This window comes from Kogia breviceps, chromosome 1 (assembly GCF_026419965.1).
Source record: "Kogia breviceps isolate mKogBre1 chromosome 1, mKogBre1 haplotype 1, whole genome shotgun sequence".
NCBI lineage: Eukaryota > Metazoa > Chordata > Mammalia > Artiodactyla > Physeteridae > Kogia > Kogia breviceps.
Window position 1 is genome coordinate 71,555,624 of NC_081310.1, and position 18,568 is coordinate 71,574,191.

An 18,568-nucleotide genomic window follows, 5' to 3' on the forward strand; every position below is an offset into this window, starting at 1 on the left:
ATGGAGGCACTGAGGATAGTTTCACCATAGGCTGTTTGGCTTTCAAAGCTCCTTCAACCAGAGACCCTTCAACAGAGAAGGGTCCCCAGGGCTCCTCCCTGAGTTCTCTTGCCTTCTACACGCTATTGTTCTACTTTGCTTGGCAAAGCACGGAACATGAGTTAGCAAAGAAGGACAGTGGTGCAGTGCTTACGCCCCTGGACTCTAGACACAAACTTTTATGGTTCAAGTCTTGCCTGTGCCACTTACAAATAGAACTCTCTGAACCTCAGTCTCCTCATCTGTGAGATGTGGATGGTATTATTAGTTTCAACTGTAGGACTGATTGAGTTAATATCTACGAAAGGTCCAGGATAGCCCAGTACATAACGCACCATGTGTTTGCTAAATCAACAAACAAACGTGCTCCAAGCAAAGGGGACTTCTCCTCCTGACAGAACAGCCAGGCTGGTGGAAACAGAGCTTTGCTTGCAAAGAACTGAATCGCATTTCAGGTTATAAAGTGATATTTTTCCTTGCAGGAAATTTCCATTTGCTAATTCAGCTCTACTAGACCACTGAATATTTTAAAGTAAGGGAGTGTTTCAAATTACAGGCAACTTATTTTTAGGAAAAAAAAAAAAGGAAATTGAATACAGAAATGTACCATTTATATAGAGGTTAATTAACTGGCAATTTAGAGCATGGAAATCAGCAACAACAACAAAAAATAGAGGTAGTCGTGCCAAAAGACCTGGGCTGAATCCCAGCTCTGCAAGCTTTTAATTGTTTGACCCTTGGCAGGGCCTCTCCTCTCCCTGAATTTCAGTGTCTGCATAATGGGGACGTTTTTTCCCCAGCTCACAGGGTGGTCATGAGGATGCAGTAAGAAACACAGCACAATACAGGATATAGTGTGTGGCACTTAATGACTCAACAAATGTTTGAACTTGAACCTGAAAATAATTTCTGCAGAGCTCAGACACACAGCCCTTCAGTGTTTGGCTCAGGACCTAATGACCTCTTCTTTAGGCAAAACTCAAGCCGGGTCACCTGATCACCTACAAAGGGGGAAACTCATTGACAAGGGATAAAAGAGACAGGGCTAAAAGAGATGCTAAATACATAAAGAAAAATAGAACATTTAATAAAAATAAGACAAAATTCCAAAGTTTGGTAGCCTAGGGTCCTTTTGTGTAGATAAAAACAGTCCTCGGACCTAAGTTGCCTCTGAGGGATTCCCTACCTCACAGCCCAGTGTGATGATTAACACTGACATGTCTAAAGCCTCTTGGCAATACACAAAGATACACAAAGAGTATCTCTGAAAGACCCTGTTAGGACTGCATGTGCCTGCACCCCAGGGGAAAGGGACTTGGAGGAGGGAATCACCATATTGTCTCAGGTTATTTGAAAATGAACCTCAAGACTAGGAAAGAGGCTGCCTGAAGTCCCAGCTCCTCATGACAGGGCTTAAAAGATTCGAAAGGCCTGGGAGGATACATTTTCACTAACCGTATAGGGGAAGAAGCATTCGGAGCTTAGTTATATACTGGACAGGAAACAGTCTCCCCTTAAAGAGGGACAGAAGGCCCGTGACAGAAAGGGCTGGTTGGGAAGGTGGGAATGGTCCCACCAGAGGGCAGGTCTCCAGTAGAGACACCCAGGACAGAAGGCAGACAGCCCTTAGTCACAGGTGGCTCAGTGCTTGGCTGCTAGGGCCAGATGTCTGGGTTCCAACCCAGGTCTTCCTCTTATTGTCTGCATGACCTCCTGCTTAATCTGACTTAATCTCTTCGGTGTGAAATAAATACCTGACAGCATTGTTTTGAGGGCAACTATGTTAATACACATGGAGCACTTAAAAGACTGCCTGGCACACTGCAATAATTTTACCAATGTTAGCTACTGTGTTGTCAAATGCATCTTTCGTATACATTTTACTTTCCCGTACTAATAATGGATGATCGGGTTGCCTCAACTCCACTTACCAAAGACAATGTTGTGATGAACACTTTCAGACTTTCACTCAATATACATTTATTGAGTGCCTAATACACGTCGGGCAACATTTTCCTTTAGTCTTGTGCAAAAGCTAGTTTCCCAGAGACATACAACCACGATGGGGTTACTTACCTAAATTCACTGAATGTTGGTCACCTGCTCACAAGTTTACATGTCTGGGGCTTCCCTGGTTGCACTGTGGTTGAGAGTCCACCTGCCGATGCAGGCGACGCGGGTTCGTGCCCCGGTCCGGGAAGATCCCACATGCCGCGGAGCGCCGGGCCCGTGAGCCATGGCCGCTGAGCCTGCGCGTCCGGAACCTGTGCTCTGCAACGGGAGAAGCCACAACAGTGAGAGGCCCGCGTACCACACACACACAAAAAAAGTCTTGAGCAAGTTTACATGTCTGCTGGCAGCACACGAGGGCTCCTGTTTCCCCACACCTTTGCCAACACCCAGTGTCATCAGACTTTTAAAATTTTTGCCAATCTGATTGGCAAAAATAGTATGTAAATTTTCATTTCTGTGGAGAGTGAGACTGAGCATATACTTGTTAGCTGTTCCTATGTCTTTTCTGAGAATTAACTATATGTATATTTTGACTGTTTTTCTGTTGGGCATCCTGTCTTTTTGTTGTTGGTGGTTTGAAGTTGTTTCTTATATATTTTAGATATGTAGCACTTGCTAATTTTGGATATTGGAAATATCTTCTCTCAAGTCATCACTTTTTTATTACCTATGTTTAGATTTTCTTTTTTAAAAAATTTATTTATTCTATTTATTTATTTTTGGCTGTGTTGGGTCTTGGTTGCTGCGCAAGGGCTTTCTCTAGTTGCAGCGAGCAGGGGCCCCTCTTTGTTGTGGAGCAGGGGCTCTAGGCACGTGGGCTTCAGTAGTTGCAGCACGCATGCTCGGTAGTTGTGGCTCATTGGCTTCTAGAGCGCAGGCTCAGTAGTTGTGGTGCTCAGGCTTAGTTGCTACGCAGCATGTGGGATCTTCCCAGACCAGGGCTCGAACCCGTGTCCCCTGCATTGGCAGGCGGATTCTGAACCACTGCGCCACCAGGTAAGCCCCTAGATTTTCTTTATTGGACAGAAACCCTGTGGTACACTCAGCTCAACTCCTGACTGGACTGACTTAACCCTCCATATCTATGGCCTGTCACAAAAAGAAGTTTACCTATTTCTGGACATAAACACTATTTATCTCAGTCTCAACTTTCTTCCACACACAATGTCCAGCATTCAGTAAAATATTATAGGACATACATCAAACAGAGAAAGACAAATACTTTATGATATCACCGATATGTAAAATCTAACAAATACAACAAACTAGTGAATATTAAATAAAAGAAGCAGACTCACAGACATAGAGAACAAACTAGTGGTTACCATTAGGGAGGGAGGGGCAATATAGGGGTGGGGGAGTGAGAGGTACAAACTGTTGGGTGTAAGATAGGCTCAAGGATGTATTGTACAACATGGAGAATATAGCCAATACTTTGTAATAGCCAATATTTTGTAATAACTGTAAATGGAAAGTAACTTTAAAAAACTGTATTAAAATTTCTTTTTAATTTAAAAAAAGTCATAGAACTAAAAAGAAAAAAATTATAGGATAAAAAATTATAGGGTTAAAAAAAATAGGGCCAAGGCATAAAACAGTCAAAGAATCTGATCCAGGTATTCAAATGATCAGACAGGGACTTTAAATAACTATGGTGCATATGCTGAAGGATCTAATGGAAAAGGAGGACAAGAAGCATGAGGGAATTTCAGCAGAGATGGAGAACATAATAATGAGTCCAAAAGTTACACATTCTATTTTTATTCTTCCAGTTATTTCCCTAAATTCTTAAGACCTTTGCTTATGATTATTTTTTCTCTCTCTTAGTTATTTTGTTTGTTTCGTTTCTCTCTTGATTGTATTGTTTGTTTGTATAGTTTGGCCACTTCATTAACTTCTCTTTCACTTCTTTGGCATACCTAGAGCTGAGATTGAGGGACAAAACAAATTTTGCCATCTTGTCAGGAAAAGGAAACTTCCTCCCATGCCTCACCTGTGATCATCAAGCAGTAACTACTTTAAAGGAAGTGACCTTCAGTAAAAATATCAAGAAAGCACCACAGGGCTTAGTTAAATGCAGGATCTATATGGGTTTAAGAAAAGGGTTAATTTGCTTTTTGTTCAAGCAGAGTATCTCATTCTCTGATAATGCCACAAAATAAAATGTTGCCTACACTTAAACAATAATATTTCTAACAGGCAGTCAGATTAGAAAAACAAAACAAGTTCATTGTCTAATAATTATATTATTTGTTCTAAAATTAGGTTTTTTTCACTCAGTAATATCAAAATCAGACATTATTTATTATGTCAATGGTCACATACCCTGAAATACTCAGGTTCAGAACAGATATTTTAATATTTACTGAGCTTCAGTTCTACTGCAATTTTTCCATAGCTCTTATTTCCTTTCATTCATTTGCTCATGGTTTTGATATCTTAGACTAGGTCTTTTTATATTCTAACAGCAAGATAGGAATTATTCAGGGTTAAAAAAAGAGTTGCTGAAGGAAATGGACAGTTTTGCACATTGGCCAGTTCTGCTCCATCACGTTCCATCACTGGAAATAAAGAAATTGGACCCGTGGAGACATGACACTGAGATACCTTCCCCTGGGCTATTTATCCATCAGGTACTGAAGGCATGGTACCTTCAGACTCTGAGTTTTTCAAGGCCTTTCAGAAATGTTTGAGATCTGAAAAAAATTGTCTCTCAAATACCAAAAGAAAATTACATGTTTGATATGCTATGAGGTAGGGTAGTGGGGTTCCAAAGGAAAAGTATTTAGAACATATGCAAGCCCTAAGCCAGCCTTGAACCTCCTGGGAAAGATCTTCCACCTACTTTGTTCTTGGTCTATAGCTTGTTTATTGAGAGCACTGGCTGATAGAGTACAATGGAGAATAACAGAGAATTAGAACATTTAATGCTGAAAGCTACAGTGGAGACCATCTATTCAGGTTTTCAAACTGTGCCTCAGATACAAAAGGAAGGTTGAGGCACTGGGGCCCTGGTCTACCCTGCTCCTGTTTGTACCCCCATCTCCTACAACTCCCTGCCCTGACTGGTATCAGAGCAGCTCCACTTGGATCTGTTTAATGAATGGGGATTTGTAAAGTTTTGTTTGGAAAACGAGTTCACTGCTTAGTATTAGAAAACCACTGATCTATTCTGACTCCATCATTTTACTAATGAGTGCCCTGAGGCACAGAGAATTTAAATAAGTTACCCAAGGTCTCCCAAGTAGCTAAGAAAGCCAGGTGTTCTGAGTCTCAGTTCAAGACTCTTTCCTTAGGCAGAGACTGAGGAATCCCAGATATAAGAAAACAAGTTTATTCCAAAATCTGTCCCTGACCTTGTGTTGAGAAGGTGTTATTTCTGTCCTGGGAGGCATGTGGGCTTTGCTAGGGCAGCTGTGATATGGTTCCATCACCATCTCCCAATGTGCGCCTTTCCAGCCAAGGACTTGGAGGAGATCTTTTTGAAGGGCTCAGAGAGCATCTGTGAAGCTAACCAGGGGAATAAAAATCATTTTATCTCATTTTTAGTACACGGGTTATCCTCCAACTCTCATCCCTTAAGAGAAAGTTCTTGTTTCCCATTGAAGAAAAACAAAGATTTACAGCTTACAAGAAAACTAATAAGCAAAAATACAACAAAACCAGAAAGTATATAAAGAAGTAAAAGCGTGCATCTGTGATGGCGAAGAACCACAAGTGACTAAAGTTTTGTTAGTCATCCAAAAAGGCTATGTAACCCACACAGTAGCTGCTAGCCACATTGGCTTCTGAGCACTCAAAATGGGGCTGGTCCAAACTGAGATGTGCTGGAGGTGTAAAATATACACCAGAATCAAGATTTAATATGAAAAAAAAATTTTTAAGAATGTAAAATCTCTCAATAATTATTTATTTTATTGATTCGTGTTGAAATAATGTTTTGGATATATTGGGCTAAGTAAAGTGTATCATTAAAATTAATTTCACTTACTCTTTTTGCTGTTGTTAACGTGCCTACTAGAAAAATGTTAATCACATATTTAAATATAATGCTTGTGTTATATTTCTATTTGGACAGCACTGGGCTGGAAGTAACTAACTCATGTCCGTGGCAACTGAGCTGAGAAGGCTGGGGTTCTTTCCAGGAAGAGCTTCCTCCCTGCATGGTCCTGGCCTGAAACTAAGGTCTCCATCAAAGAGCAGCTCCAGGCTCTTCACTCAGGCTCTCAAATTATGTGCCTTCAGGGAGTGGTCATTAAAATCAATTGCATCAGAAACCTGACTTAACCTGAGGATTTGTCATTTAGCAGGTTTTCAGGGTTATGAGATGACGGTCTAAAGGGCAAATTCCATTTAAGTTGATTTTCAAGCACCACTTCTGTGGTGTCAAAGCAAAAAAGCAAAAAACTCCCTACAGTGAATTTCTACCTTCTAAGTAGGTGGGATTAGATCTGTTACAAGCAGAAACATACTAAAACCTATGTTGCTCAGGACTTCGCCTAACAGAAATCTCTGGAAGTTTTATTTTTTGTCATCTCTAAAACAAACCTTTAATCAGAGAAGTATTTATTTTATCTCACTGGAGATGCCTTTCAAAAGAAATGCCTGACATAAAAGTGAAGTGTTTTGTTGGTTTAGGATATACTTTCTCTTTTTTATAAAAACAAAGTTTTGATCTGTGAGAAATGAGAGGCAGTACATTTAGAGCTGAAGTTTGGTTAGCACTGAAAATCGCTAGAGCTCTGAGGAAAAGAACAATTATGAAGAGCCTGTTAGAGTTCTAAAAATAAACCAAACCCAAAACAAACAAATAAAGCACTTGCTTTTTTAAAGAGACAATATGATAGACATTCAAATTTGAAATGGACCCATAGGCTGAGTAATGGCCCTCAAAGATACAAACATCCTAATCCCTGGAGGCTGGAAATGTGACCTTATATTGCCAAAGGGACTTTGCAGGTGTGATTAAGTAAGGATCCTGACAGAGGGAGATTATCCTGGATTATCCAGGGAGGACCTAAATGTATTCACAAGTGTCCTTACAAGAGAAAAGTAGAGGAAGATTTGACTACAGAAGAGAAGGCACGAAGACTACAGACCAGGAAGCAGAGAACTGAGTGATGTAACACAAGCCAAGGAATGTCAGCAGCCGCCAGAAGCTGGAAGGGGCAGGGAATAGATTCTCCCCTGGAGCCTCAAGAAGGAACAAGCCCTACTGACACCTTGATTTTAGTACCGTTAGACTTATTGCAGACTATGGCCTCCAGAACTGTAAGAGAGTTAAACTTCTACTGTATTCAGCCACTACACTGTGGCAATGTGTAATGGCAGCAATAAGACCCTAATACAGGACCCCAGTGACTTCACAAAATTAACCTAGAGGCTGAATTTCTTCCCTTCAATCACATTAGTTTTTATAGGCTTAAAGCATGGAAAATAGAAATCTCTAAGATAAAGGTCTTGGGAGAACACAGATCAAAGGGTAAAGTGCTCTGAATGGCATTTGCCCTCTCATCTTTCCTTAGCTTTTATCCCACTCTCTAGCCTTGGATTCTCCATCCCCTTGTCCTTCCTTGCCCTCCCTCTCCCAATATCCTCCACCCCAAGATTAGCAACCCATCCAGATGCAACTTTAGATGTACTTTTGTGTCTGACTTGCCAAACCTCTACAATGTTAACAGAAACGTTCCAATTTTCCTTGTGAAATCATCTATGGTATAATAATAAATGTAACTACCAGCTCACGGTTTATAATAAATATTAATTCATTTATTCAACAAATACTTATTGAGTATCAACTATGCCCTAGGCACTACGTTAGATCCTGGCAGAACAGCAGGGAACAAGGTAGATGTGGTCCCTGCCTTCATTTACAGATTAGTAAAGGAGATGGACTACAGCAAGTAAACATATAAATACATAAAAGAACCAACTGTGGTTAAATGCTGTGACAGAGAGAAAGAGAGTACAGTGCCAGGGAATGACAGAGCTGGCCTGCCTGTCTTAGGAAATGGCATTTGTCTTGCAAAGAGCAGGGTGGGAGGAAGAGAGCATCCCACATGGAGAGACAGCACCCAAGGACCCAGGTGGGGCAAGAGCTTAGTGTGTGTCAGAGATGCAAACAAACGCATTTGGGCAGAGCACAGCAGGAAGCGATGATAAGAGCATAAGTGAAGTTAGGTAGGCAGGGGACAGATGACCTAGAGATTCAAGGGTAACGGCAGACATCGCTGGTCCCTTTTCTCTTGGCGAACAGCCTGGGAGTATCAGGAGCTGGAAAGCCTCTAGCTAAGAAATATGCCAGTAATTGAAGCCTTACCAGTAGAGATGCATTCCTTTAAGTCTGGAAATTTTATCTGAATATCTTCTACCCTCCAGAAAGCATTTTAAACCATTATCAGTTAACACTTTGGTGGGAATTAGTTTCCTGGACTCCTTTCTTTGATTCAACATTTACCACCTGTCCTCTTGTGCCAGACAGCCCCGTTTGGGGTACTACACGGGTATGAAGGATAGGAGAGAGCCTGGCCCAGCTCTCACGGAGCACAGTGGTAGTAAAGTGCTATGAGGGAAAATCGTAGGGAGCAAATGAGAGAGTGGCTCACAGCAGGCCCCAGACTGATCTGGGCAAAGGAAGAAGGCTTCAGGGAGGAAGTAGCACTTAAACAGGAAACTGAAGGATGAATAGGAGTTGGCCAGGTCAGTGTGTGTGTAGCGAGGAACTGAAGAGGAGTACGCCTGGTCTATCTGGAGTCCTATGGAATTAGCACACTAGAAGAGTTGAGAGAAGTCCAGTGCATAGAGATTGAAAGTGAGGATGGAAGAGAGAGGACTGCATAGGTAACCTTGGAGGCCCTGGAAAATGAATTTGGACTCTACTCTAAAACAAAGAGAAGCTGTTAATGGGTCATAAGCAGAAGAGTTATAGGCTCAAGTTTGCATTTCAAAAAGATCACCCATGTTTTGGTGTAGAGAATGGGATTGGAGGTAAATAAGAGTGAAAGTAAAAGAACATTCAGAAGGCGATTGCTGGCCTTCAGGCAGGAAATGATGGTCGCTTGGATAAGGATGAAGATTTCCTAATTGCAGAGCCTACTTAATCTTTGCATTTACATTTATTTACAATTTAGATTAAATATCAAGTCTTTATCAATTATGTTGGTTAGATATTGAGTATGATTTTTATGCCTTTGCAAAGAAGTAGAGTATTATTTTTTTATATAAGTGAAATTAATTTCAGTCTCAAGCCACATTCTTCTGGAATTTGTAAATTTGACTTCGGTAAATTTGTGTGTGGGGGGGTTCTCCACTTCTTCCTTGGTATGTATCTGAATTTGGGGAAGAAGACATGCTGAGATCTTGTACAAAGTGGGTGTTGGGGGAACAGTCTTCTCTCTCTCCTTCATTGTGTTCTACTCTGAAATCCACTGACACATCCTTGGCCACATATCTCCTTCTGCTCTAGAATCATGCTTGGTATGTAGGACCAATAGTTTCTTGTTGGATCTTGGGACAGATTCAAGAGATATTTAGAAGGAAAAAAAATGATTGTATTTAATGATTCATATACACTGAGAGTGAAGCTTCAAGAATGACTTGTAGAGTTTTTTGCATTAGAAACTGGATGGTGCCTTTCAACGAGACAGGAACCTTGGGAGAGGAGCAGGTGCAGGGCAGTGGGCTGGAATCATGTGGTCACTTTAGAACATGATGTGTTTGAAATATTCAAGATGAGATATTGAAGAAGTGATTGGTAATGGGGGAGTCTGAAGCTTGGAAAACATCTGGGGTTGAGAAAATACACACACACACACACGTTTTTTTCAGTGTAAAACAGAAGGTAGTGGAAGCTCTGGGACACCATGAGATCCCCTGGAGAAAGAGAGTGTGGAGTAAAATAAGAAGAGGGCTTTGTTAAAAGTCTGAGGAATATTCAAAGATTAGGTAGACAGAGAACTGGCAAAATATCGATGGAGGTAAGAGGAAAACAAGAATGGCATGAAACAAAAGTCTGAAGAAGAAAGTCTTTAAAGGTGGGAGTGGTGAACAATATTAAATGCTACTGCTGTTCAGTCAAGTAAGATGAAAACTGAAAAGTATCCTCTGGACTAAAAAGTCCTTGGTGATCCTAGAAAGAGCGATTCTAGGGCATGGAAGAGGCAAAAGCCAAATTGTTGTGAAGAGTCTACCATGAACATGTGGGACAGTCACTAGACACTTCAGAAGAGTCATGCGCTTGCAGGAGGCCTAAATTAGCCCTGCAGTAGGGGCTGCTCCAAACCCACTCCAACAAAGCTTAAGAAAAAGCTTCAAAAGTTCAAGCTAATGCACAAATAAATAAACTGCCTGCTAGGACAAAGGCTAACAAGCTTTAACTAAGACAACAACATCCAGTGGTCAATAACAAAACTTCATAATTTATAGAATCCAATAAAAAATCATTTACACGCACCCCAATGTTCATAGCAGCACTGTCTACAATTGCCAAGGCATGGAAGCAACTTAAGTGTCCATCAACAGATGACTGGATAAAGAAGAAGTGGTATATATGTGTATATATATATAATGGAATATATATATGTAATAGAATATATATATATATATATATAGTGGAATACTACTCAGCCATAAAAACGAATGAAATAATGCCATTTGCAGCAACATGGATGGACCTAGACATTATCATACTAAGTGAAGTAAGTCAGACAAAGACAAATACCATATATCACTTATCTGTGAAATGTAAAAAAATGATACAAATGAATTTATTTACAAAACAGAAACAGACTCACAGACATAGAAAACAAACTCATCCTTACCAAAAGGGAAAGGGGTGGGGAGAGATAAACTGGGAATTGGGATTAACAGATACACACTGCTATATATAAAATAGATAAGCAACAAGGATATACTGTATAGCACAGGGAACTATAGCCAATATCTTATAATAGCCTATAGCTGAAAAGAATATGAAAAAGAGTATATATATATATATATATATATATATATGTATAACATATATACATATAACTGAATCACTTTGCTGTACACCTGGAACACTGTAAATCAACTATACTTCCATTTTTAAAACCTCCCCCCAAATTAAAAATCGCTATAGGGCTTCCCTTGTGGCGCAGTGGTTGAGAGTCTGCCTGCCGATGAGGGGACATGGGTTCGTGCCTCGGTCCGGGAAGATCCCAAATGCCGCAGAGCAGCTGGGCCTGTGAGCCATGGCCGCTGAGCCTGTGCTCCGCAACGGGAGAGGCCACTACAGTGAGAGGCCCGCGTACAGCAAAAAAAAAAAACCCACTATATATACGAAGCAAGAAATTGGGACTTATAACCAGGAGAAAAATCAGTCAATAGAAACAAACCCAGAAAGGAAGAGATAAGAGAATGAGCAGATAAGCAGACAAAGACTTCAAAATAGTTATTAGAAATATGGCCATGTATTGGGGAAAATACCACTACAAAGAGAAGTGAAGATATAAAAAAGAAAATATAAGCAATCATATAACGATTTCTTTTTCAGAAAGCACCACCCCTACCCCCACCAAAAAAAATTATAACCTGCCCTGCAGCCTCTCTTCTGCAAAATATTTTTTTTCCTATAACTTTGTACATTTGTTTCCTTGTATGGAAGTATTTTAAAATTGCCTTGGGGACCATATCATATGTAATTTTTAAAGAAAGTTTAAAGTGACCTTGATAGGTGCTGGGGAAGGAGGGAGGGAGGTGTGATTGTGATAGAATTGCAGATGCACTTTTGCCCTGAATTGACATTGTTTGTAGAAAGTACAAGACTTCCTGGTCTCTGAGCACAGAGCAGATGCCTAGAGCTGCACGGATGACCAGGTTGTGTGTTCTCCTGAACAGGCTGGTGTCTTGGGTCCACCTGCCTATTGGTCCCTCTGATCTAAGGTCTAGCAGTCCTGAGCCTTATTGTGGCAGACTCATAAATGCTGGCCACATTCTCTTTTAACCATCCTTTGGGAGCGTTAAGAGTACTTTTAAAGGTATGCTTAAAGTTAAAAGAAATATTAATTAAAAGGAAAACATTAAAGTTCAGGAGCTCATCTGGTATATCTGTGAGCACCTTTATCAGAGCTATGTTGAGTCTTGGGCACATCAGCAATTTAAGGTAATAGGAGAAAGACCAGATCTTCTCACTTAGCTCTGCATCCCTATTAAGGAGGTATAGGTTTCCCCTAAGGATATTCATCCCATAAACATTGATCTCAAAGCTGAATTTTCAAATTTGAAATCTCCCATATTATCAGCTTTTCCAAGATTGTTCATATGGTCAAGAACTCATGGGAGCTCACATTACTTTAGTTCATAGATCACTTTAGTTCTAAAGCACTACTACAAACCTTAAACTTTAAAATGATAAATGATAGGACATTTTTTTTTTTACACTCATGTAACTGAAAACTTATTTATTTCTGCACAGCCCCATGCCAGTAAGGGAATTAGAAGTCGTGTTTTTAGCTATTCCCTGGATGAAGGAAAATAGAAATGTGGGTCTCAGTTGAGTGCACCAAGCTTTCATGCTTATATTTGGTGCCAGCTGGTCACCTGTTGGCGGGGCCAGAAGAGAGCCCCAGGACTAAATCCATCCTTACCTTCTACATCCAGCTTCAAATAAAACATCTCCATCAGCACATCTTCTCCCTGTGCAAACCACTTCACTGAATAGAAAACTTCTCTGCTTAAGTGATTTCTCGTTATCAGCTTGTATTTTGACATCCAACAAACGAAAACTAAGTTTTTAGTCTGAAGCAATAACTTAAAATTATATGTTATTTCAAGAAGCACCCATCTCCTGTATTTATCTCATAAACACATACACAGCTGAAAAGAGCAATGACAAAAATAAAAACATAAACACAAAATGACTCAGGTGTCTTTGATCAAATATCTTTATTATCAGTTATATTAATTTATTTTAGGCCATAGACATTTTGCACCTAAAATCTCATCTTCTTTCACTTACTTTAGTTCTTCATTTTATCCTCAATGGACCTGTCTCATGTCTTGACCATGGGAAGAAGATGGTGAGGAAAAGGCATGCAGGTCACCAGGATGCTGTAAATGGCAATGACACATCATTAGGAACACCGTCATATAACAGACCAGGCCAAGAATACCTCATTAAGAACCCAGACAGGGGCTTCCCTCGTGGCACAGTGGTTGAGAGTCCACCTGCCAATGCAAGGGACACGGGTTTGTGCCCTGGTCCGGGAAGATTCCACATGCAGCAGAGCGGCTGGGCCCGTGAGCCATGGCCGCTGAGCCTGTGCGTCCAGAGCCTGTGCTCCGCAATGGGAGAGGCCACAACAGTGAGAGGCCCGCATACTGCTAAAAAAAAAAAAAAAGAACCCAGACAGAAGATCATCATCTTCCATCATCATCTGAAATTAAAAAGCACCTCCAAAGGAACTGTTTACTGCTTTGTCTGCAAAAAGTGCTCTGAACACTAAACCAAAGAGACAAAACATCCTTTAGCGGATTGTTGGAGCACTTAAGAGGTGTAAATTATAATTAGCCATATGCTAGACTTTCACAGCCCAATAAGAAGCCTGATGGTGCAAGATCTCTGTGGCCCAGTATTTCAGGTCAAAAGCAGAATGGCTGTTGAGTAAGGAATAATCCACAAAGGAAAGCTACAATGCTATTCCATTCTCTGGCTTCAAACACAACAGATGAGAAGGCCTTCAGCACGTGTTTGCGACTGCAGTTATGTTGCTGAGTTATCAGGGAGGGAGGGCCCCTATTGAGCTAAAGTCCCAACCTTAAAATCGTGGATCTGGGGACACATTTACTCTGTTTACAAAGGAATCAGAGTGTAAATGTGTTACAAGGATAATATTGTTCTATATTAATATTTCCAGATAAGAAAAAATGGTTCTGAGATGGGGCCTGTACCAGAGAGTGGAATCTGTTAGTAAAAACAAACAAAACAAAACAAAAAACAACTCACAAACTTTTGAGAACTTGGTTTTAGTTACTGCTGTGCTAACTAATTATGTGACTTGCAGTATGTCCCTGAATCATCTTAAACCTATTACCTAACCTTCCATAGCCTAAATTTAACATTTTTATAATGTGGTGGGGTGGGCTCAATGATTTCTAAAAAATGGCACTCAAAATTTGTGTGTGTATGAGTGCACCCTCTCCAGTACCCTCATTGTCCCGAGGAAAAACCATTAACTTCAGGCTTCCTGGTGGCGCAGTGGTTAAGAATCCGCCTGCCAATGAAGGGGACACAGGCTCGAGCCCTGGTTGGGGAAGATCTCACACGATGTGGAGCAACTAAGTCTGTGCACCACAACTACTGAGCCTGTGCTCTAGAGCCCATGAGCCACAACTACTGAGCCTGCATGCCACAACTACTGAAAACTGCACGCCTACAGCTCATGCTCTGCAACAATAGAAGCCACTGCAATGAGAAGCTCGCACACTGCAATGAAGAGTAGCCTGCACACTGCAATGAAGAGTAGCCCCCGCTCGCCGCAACTAGAGAAAGCCCACGCGCAGCAACGAAGACCCAGTGAAGCCAAAAATAAATAAATAAAATAAATTTTTTAAAAAAACATTAACTTCATTGGGTTTGTACAAGGTCCTGTGATAAAAAAAAGTGAAGGAAAATGAATGAAATACTGCCATTTGCAGCAATATGGATGGACCTAGAGATTATCATACTAAGTGAAGTAAGTCAGGCAGAGAAAGACAAATACCATATGATATTGCTTATGTGTGGAATCTAAAATATGACACAAATGAACTTATTTAAAAAACAGAATAAGACTCACAGACATAGAAAACAAATGTATGGTTACCAAAGTAGAAAAGGAGTTGGGGAGGGATACATTAGGAATTTGGGATTAACAGATACACACTACTAAATATAAAATAGATAAACAACAATGACCTACTGTATAGCCCAGGGAACTATATTCAATATCTTGTAATAACCTATAGTGGAAAATAATCTGAAAAAGTATACATATATATATATACATATATATGTAAAACTAAATCATTTTGCTATACACCTGAAACTAACATAAGATTGTAAATCAACTATAATTCAATTAAAAAATGTCTTTATTTAAAAAAGGTGAAGGAAGAATCTCACGCCTGGTAGGAGGGGCAAATAAAACTGAGACTATTCAAAATCTTGCACTGAAACAGATAATTGACAGGAGGATTTGATTTGCTGTTTGGCTGAGAATAAGATACTCTTCTCATTCATATGAAAACTGATGAAGATGAGTTTATATCATTTAAGATGCAATATGATCTTCTGGCTCAAACAGCTGGATGCCAGTAAATTAAGGATTAACTTGGTTCTGAAAATCATGTGAATTTGTGTGCTGATGTCACTTTCTACTAAGTGACTTTCACTACTATAGGGAGATAACAAGATCTGGCTAATTATTCTTAAGGCAGATAAACACAGGGGCAAGAGCCTTTAGACTGAAGAAGACATAATGGATACCATCCTTCTTTCCAATCTACTTAGTCACATTGTTATGTTTTAATTTGGAGCCCATTTTATGATCAGATAGTAGAGCAAGTATGCAATTTCCAGAGTCAACAACTCTTCCTCCTCTTCCTCTTCCTTGCTCTCACCCCTACCACCCCATCCAGTACTGCAGCCAAGAAGAAAGTCTTCACTGGAAGGCAAGCGCCCCTAGTGAGAGGAGAGGTTGCTGGTTTAACCTTGTATTCCTCACACCTAGAACAATATGCCCAGGAAAGAGTGGTTGCCCAGGACGCATTTGTTGAATGAATTCTCACACATAACAATTTTCAGAATGGTTTTGGGATTGGTGACTTCTCCTTTCTGAGACTGAGTAGATCCAGTGGATCAAACTTGATTCTCTGAAATCTACTTTGGCTTCCTACTTTCTGAAGGCAATGTAAATTGCTGGTTTTAATTTAGAAAGCCCAGTTGGGGTTAACACTCTTGATGTGCAGGTTCTCATCATGTTTGCTCAATACTTAACCAACTCAAGTGGTTCAGGCAATTCCAATAGCACCCAGATTTTAATCCTGGGGAACTTTGGGGGCATTTGGCAAATTTTTATCCATCCTACTGAATTATACCCTCAAATGACAGACGTCCGTGAGTATGGCAAATTCATCATTTCAGTCTGTATTCCCTACTTGTAAAACTTCCCTGCATAAGAAATAGCAGCATAGTGGCAGTAACAGCAACAACCCTGACGTTTTCATTAAAGTTGGGTACTCAGGAATGAATCTGTTGAATTAAATGAAAGTCCCATTCTCTAAGCTCAGTGCCTCTTGGGACAGCATGTAAAACTGGACTCTTGGCAAGCAAAACACTCTATGATCTAAATTCAAACATAATTAATGGCTAATTTCCCTCATATTTCATCTCTTTCTGCTGTAACCTAAAAATAGAACTTTAGACCTAACTCTATTCATACTCTTTTATTGTTAAGGTTTGGGACATGGAAATGGCCAATTCCTCCATATTAGATTTAGATCTATTTTAGTATATGCTTTCACCCACTTATAGATGGTTTTTGAATGATAGTTGTTGGTTTGGGAGGCCAGAACACGGAGACACGTCCATATCACTGCTAATTCCATTTTCTTTTTGCTTTTCCTCCCTTTGTCTTCTTGCTCCTTCCTCCCAGACATCTGTCCTCAAAATCTGGCTTCCTTGTGATCTGGTCACTCCCATCACATTTGCTGTGTTTATATCAACTTAATGTTGACAGGGATATTTGGACTTTGGCTGTCTTTATTAAGGCATGTTGCTGTGACATACTAACAATAAAGAGTTATCTCAGCATGCAGGTTTATGCAGAAGGAAAAATGTTCTTTAGATTTTTTTAAAAAGACTAACTCTGGGTACATTTAGGCTGGTATACAACACTGATTTCCAAGGATTTGAAATAACACACATGAATTCTATTATCTTGCATACCAAATTTCAGTAGCCTTCAGGGACACCAAATTACCAGTGAAGCAAAAGGCATGACACTGTGGTTAGGTGTGGAGGTTTTACAATAAAAGAAAGAAGATGACGATAATTGAGTATATTTGCTTCAAAGCTTTATGTAATTTACCTGATAAAGTTAACCTTTCTTCCTCTCATATCCCAACAAGTGTATATTCGATAGACACACTTTTAAACATTATTTTAGTTGTTTATTATTTAAAAAAACCCCAGATGTTCATTACTTCTGAGTTATAAAAAGAAATAGAGGTACTATAAAATTATAGTAGGAAAGGACTTAAGAAAAAGAAAAATGAGTAAAGAATGGTCAGATGGGGAAAATATGCTCTCAAAATATGCTCTCAAATGGAACTCTTTGCTAAGAGCCACAGATGCAATACCATGAGCCTCAGGAGAGCTTTAATTAGTCCTGCTCTTCCTTCAGCGCATGCTCAGAAGCTCTGGAACGGACTGTAAATGAGGGCAAGGAAATCCAGCAGGGGCCAGGGTGGGTTAAGGCGGGGGAAGGGCAGGATCTTAAAGGGGCGACGACCATTTAAAAGAGCAATGCCCCTAGGCCTCCCCATTCCTGTCTCAGGCCCTTCAACCTACCACCACCAACCTACTCTACCTTCTGTGTTCCCTACCTCAGTTAATAGTACTACCTCCATTTTCCCAGTTGTTGAAGCCAGAAACATAGGAATCATTGATTTCTCTCTCGTATGCTTCTGCAAAATTAATCACTGTCAATTTTTGCAGATTTTACCTTAAATTTGACTTCACTTCTCAATCCCTATTACCACTGTCCTGGTTTAAGCTCTCAGACCCTCAGTGGATCCTGCCTGGGCCCTTACAACAGTGTCTCAACTGGTGTTATGTGCGTTTTCCACTGCTGCCAAATCATCTTATAAAAATCACATCGCTCAACCTGAAAAAACACTTCAGTGGTCCCCATCACCTGCAGGAAAAAGTTGAAGCTCCTTAGCACTGCATACCTGGCCTCTATCAATCCACAGACCTAATTTCTGACACTCCCAGGGTTGTATTTTCTGTTCTCACAATAACCAACTGCTTTTAGGATATATGTTCCAACACAATGTGAATTAACACGGAATATGTAGCAAAGCTTCTGACCCACTTAAAATACATAAACTTTTAGCGAGTAAGATGAAATAACCCAACTTCTACTTAACACTTAATTTATTAATTTAGCTATATATCATAAAATATGGATGTATAATTTTTTCACTCTCACACATCATAATATCAAAGGAAAATTTCAAAAGTTAAAAATATGACTCTCTTACCTATACAGAATGAACCCATGTCGATGATTTTATTTTAATTGATGAAGGAAGCAGTAGGATGGTAAAGCTGGTTCTAAGAGCATTTGAAGAACTGGTTATTTCTAGGAAAAAACAAAAGATTGCTAGATTATATATAAAACGAGTTAATGTTCTGCAGGGCAATGAAATAATAGATTATTATCTTTCCTATTAAACATAATCATTTACATCTCTACCAAAAAGAAAATCTACA

The 18,568-nt window shown here is 39.9% G+C and overlaps 1 long non-coding RNA gene across 1 annotated transcript in view; it reads right to left on the reverse strand.

The window, feature by feature from the left end:
- Nucleotides 1-18,568, reverse strand: part of LOC131753359 (uncharacterized) — a 36,398-nt gene that overhangs the window by 14,961 nt on the left and 2,869 nt on the right. Inside the window, exons 3-5 of the long non-coding RNA XR_010840642.1 lie at nt 18,337-18,437; nt 13,049-13,140; nt 2,116-2,310 (exon numbers count right to left, since the gene is read on the reverse strand). This is a non-coding gene — a long non-coding RNA (uncharacterized lncRNA). The remainder of the gene's footprint in view (nt 1-2,115; nt 2,311-13,048; nt 13,141-18,336; nt 18,438-18,568) is intronic.